This window comes from Pseudorca crassidens, chromosome 4 (genome assembly GCF_039906515.1).
Source record: "Pseudorca crassidens isolate mPseCra1 chromosome 4, mPseCra1.hap1, whole genome shotgun sequence".
Classification (NCBI taxonomy): Eukaryota; Metazoa; Chordata; class Mammalia; order Artiodactyla; family Delphinidae; genus Pseudorca; species Pseudorca crassidens.
In genome coordinates, this window is record NC_090299.1 from 61,748,407 (window position 1) to 61,757,608 (window position 9,202).

At 39.1% G+C, this 9,202-nt stretch overlaps 1 pseudogene; it reads right to left on the reverse strand.

The window, feature by feature from the left end:
• Nucleotides 1-5,861: 5,861 nt before the first annotated feature.
• LOC137223150 (elongin-B pseudogene) lies at nucleotides 5,862-6,270 on the reverse strand (annotated as a pseudogene).
• Between the last annotated feature and the right edge of the window lie 2,932 nt (nucleotides 6,271-9,202).

The window sequence follows — 9,202 nt, forward strand, 5'->3', positions numbered from 1 at the left end:
TTGCTCCAAGTGGCAGCCTCTGCTGCCTGATGTATCACACTTGAGCGTTCATCTACATCCACAAAAGTATGATTTCCGCTATTCCAAAATATAAGCTGTGTCTCGCTCTTGAGATGTGGGGACAATTGGCTGAGTCTTTTACCAAAGCCCATATGCCCCCATATAATTTGCCCACTTTTTCTTCTCTGAATGTGTCTCAGCATAAATGCATCTGCTTCACCATACATGCTCCTCAAAGCATATAATTGCCTATGCCTGGTAGCAAGCTTTACAGTGAAATTAAAAATTTAAGGAACTATTTCTAGTTCTGTTTTAAAAATAAATAAAACTTTGTCTCTGTAGGGCCATCAGACAAATCAAGTTAGTTCTTTCACTGATGATCATTTCCTGTGGTGTCCATTCAACAAGAAAAAGGGTCAGTTCATGTTGGCTGGCTTTCAGTGGTGGCTCTGTCAGCATTTGGAGATTATGAGAGTTCTTGGCCTTGTTTCTTTGGGACCAAACACTGATGCTCTGTGGAAGAGGGTCCATGAGATGCTCAGGATTTTTAAAAAATTCTCTAAGTTCTCATATGTCTTTCTATTGGCTTCTGGAAAACCAAAGAAGTAACCATAGAATCAAGGGCATACATCTCACTGTTCATCTTTCTCATTAATTTCAGGATATGAGGCCACTGAATTGTGCACTACAGAAAACTTATGATTTAGTTGCACTTGTTACTTGGTATTAGACAAGCCAGTAATGGAGTTCTTATAGAGTCAAGGCTGATTTGACATGGGTAAAAAGAGTGAAGTGCAGAAAGAAACAGATAAAGCAAGGGTGCAAGAAGAATAGAGACAAGAGATCATTTGGTCCCAGCAGATAGAAAATGTGACCTTGGTCCCTGACTTTATGGTTCCTACTTCTTGTAGCTAATGAGACGTCTCTGAATTTCCTATCCTTATAGGCTACGAGATACCACTGCTTCTTTCCAATAGAGTCTCCAAAGCATTCAATCACTTGAGTTTGTACTATGTGCCCTGCATTGTAGCAGGTACTAAGCAGACAACATATATATATATATATATATATATATATATATATATATATATATATATATATATATATATATATATATATATATATATATATATAAAGAGGAAGTGCAATCTGTTATGGAAGCATATAGTTTGGGTAGCATGAGTCATTAACCTAGTCTGGTAGAGAGGAATACCAGTACTGGTTAAGAAGGATCTCTTTGAGTAAGTAACTTGTCAGCTGAGACCTGAAGGATGATGGGCAATTGACTAGGAGAACGGAGAGGGGAAAGTGGAAGCATTCCAAGCAAAGGACAAAAGAGCTGCAAAAAGCCCAAGGACAGAGAATTGGTATTTTGAGGAAATGCTTATATAAGGAAATCCAATACAGCCCAAAAGGAAACTGAAGAATAAGTAAGAGTCAAAACTTGGGAATGCTTTTTTTTAATTACTGTGAATTTATAATATATTTTGAAATTAGAAAATGTAATGCCTCCAGCTTTGTTCTTCATCAAGATTGCTTTGGCTACTTGAGGTCTCTTATGGTTCCATTTGAATTTTAGGACTTTTTTATATTTCTGTAAAAAATACCATTGGGATTTTGATGGGGATAACATTGAATCTGTAGATCACTTGAGGTAATTAAAACAGTGTTTTACTGGCATAAAGACAGACATGTAGAGCAATGGAACAGAATAGAGAGTCCAGAAATGAACTGACATTTAAGTAGTCAACTGATCTTCCACAAGGATTCCAAGAACACACAATGGCGAAAGGATAGTCTTTGCAACAATGGTGTGGGGAAAACTGAATATCCACATACAAAAGAATGAAATTGGACCCTTGTCTTATACAAAAATAAACTCAAAATGTATTAAAAATGTAAATGTAAGACTTGAAACTGTAAAATTTCTAGAGGGTCTTAACAATGCTTTCTTGTTCATGACACCAAAAGCACAAACAAAAGCAAAAATAAACATGTGGGACTACATCAGACTAGAAAGCTCTGCACAGCAAAGAAAACAATCAACAGAATTAAATGGCAACCTGTGGAATGGGAGAAAATATTTGCAGACCATATATCTGATATGGGGTTAATATTCAAAATATATAAGGAACTCTTACAGCTCAATAGCAAAATATATATATAACCCAATTTAAAAATGGGCAAAGGACTTGAACAGACATTTCTTCAAAGACATACAAATGGCCAACAGATATATGAAAAGGTGCTCAACATCACTGTCATCAAAGAAACGCAAATCAAAACCACAATGAGATATCACCTCATATAAATAATAACAAATTAACACGTACACCTTAAATTTACACAATTTTATGCCAAGTATATTTCAATAATTTTTTAAAAGGAAGACTATTCTCAAAAAACAAATTAACAAGTGTTAGGTAGGATGTGGAGAAATTGGAAGCCTTGTACACTGTTGGTGGGAATGTAAATGTTGCAGCACTATAGAGCTACCATATAATCCAGAAAGCCCACTTCTGGGTGTATATCCAAAGGAAGGGAAATCACTATCTCACAGTGGTGTTTGCACTCCCATGTTTATCACAGCATTATTCACAGTAGCCAAGGTATGGAAACAACCTAAGTGTCTGTTGATGGATGAATAGATAAAGAAGGGAATCCTGTCATATGCAACAACATGGATAAGCCTGGAGAAGATTATGCTAAATGAAATGATCCAGTCACTGAAGGACAGATACTGCATGATTCCACTTATATAAGGCATCAAAAATAGTCAAACTAATAGAAGTAGACATTAGAATGGCGGTTGCTAGGGGCTAGGGGATGGGGAGTGGAGAGGGTGAGTGGGGATTTGTTCAATAGGTATAAGTTTTTAGTTATTCAAGATGAATAAGTTCTAGAGATCTACAGTACAACATAGTACCTCTAGTTAACAATACTGTGTTGTGCACTTTTTAAAAATTAGGAGAATAGATCTCATGTTAAGAGCTCTTACCACAAAAGAAAGAAAGTGGGGCAAGAAGAAACTTTTGGAGGTGATGGGTATGTTTATTACTTTTGACTGTTGTGTTGGTTTCATGGGTATGCACATGTCCAAGCTCATCAAATTATGGACATTAGATATGTACAGTCTTGTATATAAGTTATATTTCAATAAACCTGTTTTTAAGATCTTTGGGAATACTTTTAAGAGCTCTGGATTTTATTCTGAAAGCATGGAGAAACTAAAGTTTTTAAGAAGGGTTGTGACATTTGTGTTTTTCACCATTTAGGACAAATTAAGTCTGTTGTATTAAATACAGAGGGAGATGATATTAACTGGGACTAAAGCCATAGTTCTCAACTGGGGGCATTACTGCTTCCCAGTGAACATTCGGTAATGCCTGGAGACATTTCTAATTGTCACAACTCTGGGGGGAAGGACGAAGGGCCGTCATTGACATCTAGTTGGTAGAAGCCAGGGATGCTGCTAAACATCCTACAATGCACAGGACAATCTACCATAACAAAGAATTATCTGATCGAACATGTCAATGGTGTGAAGGTTGAGAAACCATGGAGTTGATTGAAAGTAATGGAAATCAAGAGAAGTGGCATATTAGAAAGATATTTAGGAAGTAAAATCAATAGGATTTAGTGATTAGACAGCGTGGTCAAATGTAAGAATCAAAAAAGCTTGACTCTTAGATTTCTGGCTTGAGCAAGTAGTTGGTGGTTGGTGATACCACGAACTGACTTAGGGGACAATTTTGGAAGAATAGATTTTATATGGAGTAGAGTGGGAAAGATGAAGAATACCATGTTTAACATTTCGCCTCTGAGGTGCCTCCAAGACAGTCAAAGGACTTTTCTGGTATACATGTGTATGAGCATTTCTGAGACTCAGGAGAAGCACAGGATGGAGTTAAACATTTCGGAGTTGTTATGAGGAATAAATTAGATACATCAAATGAAGAGCTTAGTACAGTGCCTGGCACATTATAACCAACCATTAAATGTTATTATTACTGACAGTATTGGAGTGATTCAATTGAAGCCAAAAGGGTGAATAAGATTGCTTCAGGAGGGGAAGTAAAATGAAAGAGAAGAGGATGGAGCTCTAAGAAATACTCAAAAAAAGGAGCAGGCAGAGGAGGAGCTAGGAACTGATTATGCAAATAGAGACGAGACTTGGGAGGCAATCCAGGAGCATGTGTGTCCCATGAAACAAAGGGAGGAGATGGTTTCTAGAGGAGTTAATGGTTAACCATACCAAATGCTTCTCTGGGTTCAAGTAGATTGAGAATTAATCTTTTTTCAAATACATTTGAAAATTAGGTCTTTGGTGTTCTTGGAAAATGCTGGTTTGGTAAAGCACCGGGGAGAGATTGGAGTGGGTTGGGGAGTTAAGAGGAGAAGAAATTGTAACTTTTCAGCAACTCTTTTGAAAAGCCTCTTTCTTCTCCAAGAAGAAAGCACAGAGAGGAAGAAACAAAAGAGTTCTCAATAGAAATATTTGACAAGAAGAAAACCTTAGCTTGGTTGTCATTGCCATATACTGAATAGCTGCTCTCTTTTGGTCACTCACCTTGGCATTTCTTACTTTTGAAAAGAAACATGAAGGAGCAATGATATAAATGAGGTGATCTGTGTATGGAAGGGCATGGACAGAGCAAATGCCGTAATTTTTCACTGCTCCAGAACCAAAGCTAATGACTCAGATTCACCTCTCTGCCTTGAACGTACTTTGGCTGAAGGTTAATCACATTAATTCCTGTGAGTCAACATCTGCCATGTGCTGGAAAAATCTTGTCAACCATTCCAATATTTAGAGCCCCATATGATGACTTTCAAAATTTCCTGAACCATCAGAATCCTGCCAACTTCAAACGTTTCTTGGGTTAACTCATTTCTACCCAATAAATACTTGGCTGCTGAGAATCTAGAAACTATTGCCTTTGAAAATCAGGGATTTTAAATTGAGGAATATGGAAGACTGCAGAAGGAAAGAGGAGAGCCAGAGTATGACCACAAAGAAGACCAGAGAAAATGGATATCAGAATTGTGAATGGATGCTTTTGCCAACCGGACAATCACATCAAGTCTAAAATAAAAGGAGACCTCAGTTCTTTCTCCCCATTTTTCTCTCAAACTACCTTTTTGCCTAAAAAATATCAGGACTTACATGTGGTCAGCTCATCTCTAGACTGAAGCGTAAAAACCAGTGGGTGTTTTGAGTTCACATTTCAACCCATCACAATACTAATTACTATAATGATGACCCAGACCAGTGCTTCTCAAACTGTAATGTGCATACAAATTCCCTGGGGATCTTATTAAAATGCAGATTCTGATTCAGTAGATTTGGAAGGGGGACCAAGATTCTGTAGTTATATATATATATATATATATATATATATATATATATATATATATATATATACACACATACATATATATATGGTTTTCTTTTTAACTGATTTATTTATATTTGGCTGTGTTGGGTCCTCCTTGCTGCGCCCGGGCTTTCTCTAGTTGCAGCGAGCAGGGCCTACTCTTTGCGGTGCACAGGCTTCTTATTGCCGTGGCTTCTCTTGTTGTGGAGCACGGGCTCTAGGCGTGCAGGCTTCAGTAGTTGTGGCACTCAGGCTCAGTAGTTGTGGCTTTCGAGCTCTACAGCGCAGGCTCAGTAGTTGTGGCGCACGGGCTTAGTTGCTCCGCGGCATGTGGGATCTTCCTGGACCAGGGCTCAAATCCACGTCCCTTGCTTTGGCAGGCAGATTCTTAACCACTGCGCCACCAGGGAAGTCCCAGATTCTGTATTTTTTTGGGGGGCACCCAAATCTCTTATTGGGGTGCAGTTGGTGGGAGGGGGACTTTCACTGCAGAGCCTGTTCATTGGCGCTGCTTCCTCAGTCCTGTGGCTTCATCACCTCCAGCAGCTCACGTGGGCTGGAGAAGGGCTGGATGTGCAGGGTCTCAAAGGCTTCATCTGCTCTGAAGGCTAGCCCCACAGTGGTTGGGGCCTGAGGCCATGCTGTCTGGCTGGTGAAGCCACACTCGCCCAATGTCTTTCTGTCGTCCAGAAGCTGGTCGTCCTTGTACAGCCGCTGCTCCACCAGCGGCCACTTGAGGATGCCCTGGACAATGCGCTTCAGCTCGAACACGTGCTCGATTCCTTGGCGTCCATGAAGATGGTGGTCTTGTGGCGCCGGATCATGAGGAACACGTCTATGGCAGCGGCTGCCTCTCCCCCTTGACACACCTGTGCGGCCGCACTCCGCCCTGTTCCCGGCAGCCCACCCCCAGAATCTGTATTTTTAACAGCCAATTCTATTGCCTTTGAAATCAAGGGCCACACGTTGCATTAACAGTTTCAAAGTAAAATTACTTCTAGTGATCCATCTCATTATTTCTTAATCTATGTAAAATTTTGTGATTCAGAATCTAGTACACAATTTCAGTCCATCAGAATCATCATAAAAGTAAGTTTTTCATAGGGTATTGATGATCAGCTAATGTCCAAACAACCCTGAAAATTATTCAGAGCTTCCAATTACCTATGTCTTAATTATTAAAATTTTGCTGGGATGGGTCATTATGATATCTACAAAATTTTATATTTGACTCTCCTTTTAATTTGTCTCAGATGCAAATTTTAACTTTTTAAATTGTAAAATAAAATTTGAGGTGTTAACTTAGGGTCGGTTCATGTTACTAGAAAATTAACATTTTTTGATTACAGAGTGACATAAGTGGCATGAAAGAAATCTGAAAGTAATCAGTGATATGACCCTGTAACCAAGATAGGATATAGAGATAAGCCAGAGTGAAGGCACTTAAATATCTGATACACTGCTTTTAGACAAAATTTCTGGTACCAGTGGCATTAATAGTAAACAAAGAGCAAAATCCTTGTTCAAAATACCTAACATGTAGCAGACAGGCTAGTATATAGTAAATTCTCTATACCAGTGTGTTGAACTTAGCTGAATTGGAAGGCTCTGCTCTATTAACCAAATGTCTTTGCCAGAAAAGGCCAATGAGAGAAAAAATACTAGCATAGTAGAAAGAGCATTTTAATATGAGGGATGTATTCCCCAAAGCCTCTTTCCCTGTAGATTATTGCAGCCACCTTCACTCTCCGTTGTCTTTTTGTCATTTTGCTATACCCGATAAATGCTAACCTCAGATAAACATAATAGTCTGTCTTCTCAGTGCCTGCGTTCAAGTAGCTGAGATCCTCTGGAGCAAATCACATCACCAGGTTGATTGATAGCACTTTCAGTTTGTAATTCCAAGTCTCAACTGAGCTCTCTATATCCCTTATGATCTTACCATATTCCAGTTTCTGGAGAGACTCTTTCCTCCCTTCATACTCCTTCGATGACGGACTCCTCCAATATCTCCTTCACCATCAGTGGATGACCTTAGTTAAATGTGGCTCGTAGTTAAGACTGTGGGCTCTAAAAGTAAGCTGTCTGGCTTTGTATTCAGGTTCCAGCAATTTACGTAAATGCAGCCTTAGGGATACATTTTTTTTAACAGTTCTGTGCCTCAGTTCCTTATTGGTAAAAAGAGACAATAATATTTCCTGCCTCATAAGGTTATTGTAAGTAGTAAATGAGTCACTATATGTAAATCTTTTAAAATAATGCCTGCTGTCAATAAACAATCAATAAAAGTTTAGTATTATCCTAATTCTTTTTTTCACAGGAAAAGTAGAAGCCAACAGATAGAAATTCCCTTAACTACCCAACCCCATAACAACAAATCCATCTGCATCCTCATGACCTCATCTGAACCTAATTTCCTCCAAAAGGCCTTACTTCCTAATACCATCACATTGGGGTTAGGGTTTTAATATATGAACTTGGGGCAAACACAAACAGTCTGTGACATCGACCTATGACTAACTGGCTCCCACCCAAGATCCTCTAGGTAAGGTTACAAATAATTTCTGTATCCCTAAATTTGGTGGTCACTTTACTCAAGCTCTTCTCTGCGTTCAACATTGACTACCTTTTTCTTTGACTTCTATAACATCACGCTGCCCTGGTTTTCTTCTTATCTTCTTACCTCCTTAACTATCTACTCCATAGCTCATGCCAGAAATGTCACAATATCCAGTCATCATCAAGTCTGATGATTCTACAACCTTAATATGTTTAAGTGCATCCCTTTTCATGACTACTGATTCCATCATAGACAAAATGATATTCTTCTGCCTAACCATCTGAAATCTCATTTTTATTTTTCACACAGCATCCAGTGATCATCTTAAAACCTTATCATATAGCTCTCCTTCTGAATAGTCGCTTTTCATTATTTTTAGGTTGAAAGTTACATTTTTACATTTATATTAACTTTACTATAAAAAATTCAAATAGGGCTTCCCTGGTGGCGCAGTGGTTGAGAGTCCGCCTGCCGATGCAGTGGACACGGGTTCGTGCCCCGGTCCGGGAGGATCCCACATGGCGCGGAGCGGCTGGGCCCGTGGGCCATGGCCGCTGGGCCTGCGCGTCTGGAGCCTGTGCTCCGCAATGGGAGGGGCCACAACAGTGAGAGGCCCGCGTACCGCAAAAAAGGAAGGGAAAGGAAAAAAAAAATTCAAATATACTTCAAAGTAGGGAGAGTACTATAATGAATTCTCATATATCCATCATCTATCCCTAATTATTGTTATGATTTTATCATTTTTTCTTCATTTACTTTCTATTTGCTCAATTATTTTTTATTGTGGTAAAACATACACAACATAAATTTTACCATTTTAACCATTTTCAAGCGTATCTTTCTATAGTATTAAGTACACATTGTTGTCCAATCATCGTCACATCCATCTCCTGAAGATTACATTTTGGTGACATGACACCTATGATAGGCATGAACTGTCCTCCACCCTGGGCCACTATAGGCAAGTCAGTCTGGCACTTATACACTCCCTTGAATATGACAAACTTACTCAAAACCTTCCCACCTGATTTTTCCTCTGCTTACAATTATCCTTCTCTACTCATTGTTGAAGATTCAGCTTAAACATTAGTTCTTTCCCTAATAATGCATAGTAGGCAAGGTCTCCAGCTACATGTTCTTGCTATGCCTCCTACTTCCATGCATAGAGAGGAAGTACATCATAGGGCAAACTCTAGAGCCAGATTGCCTGGGTTTGAATTTTGGCTCTGGGTGACCCTGGGCAAATCACTGTATCTCTTTGTGT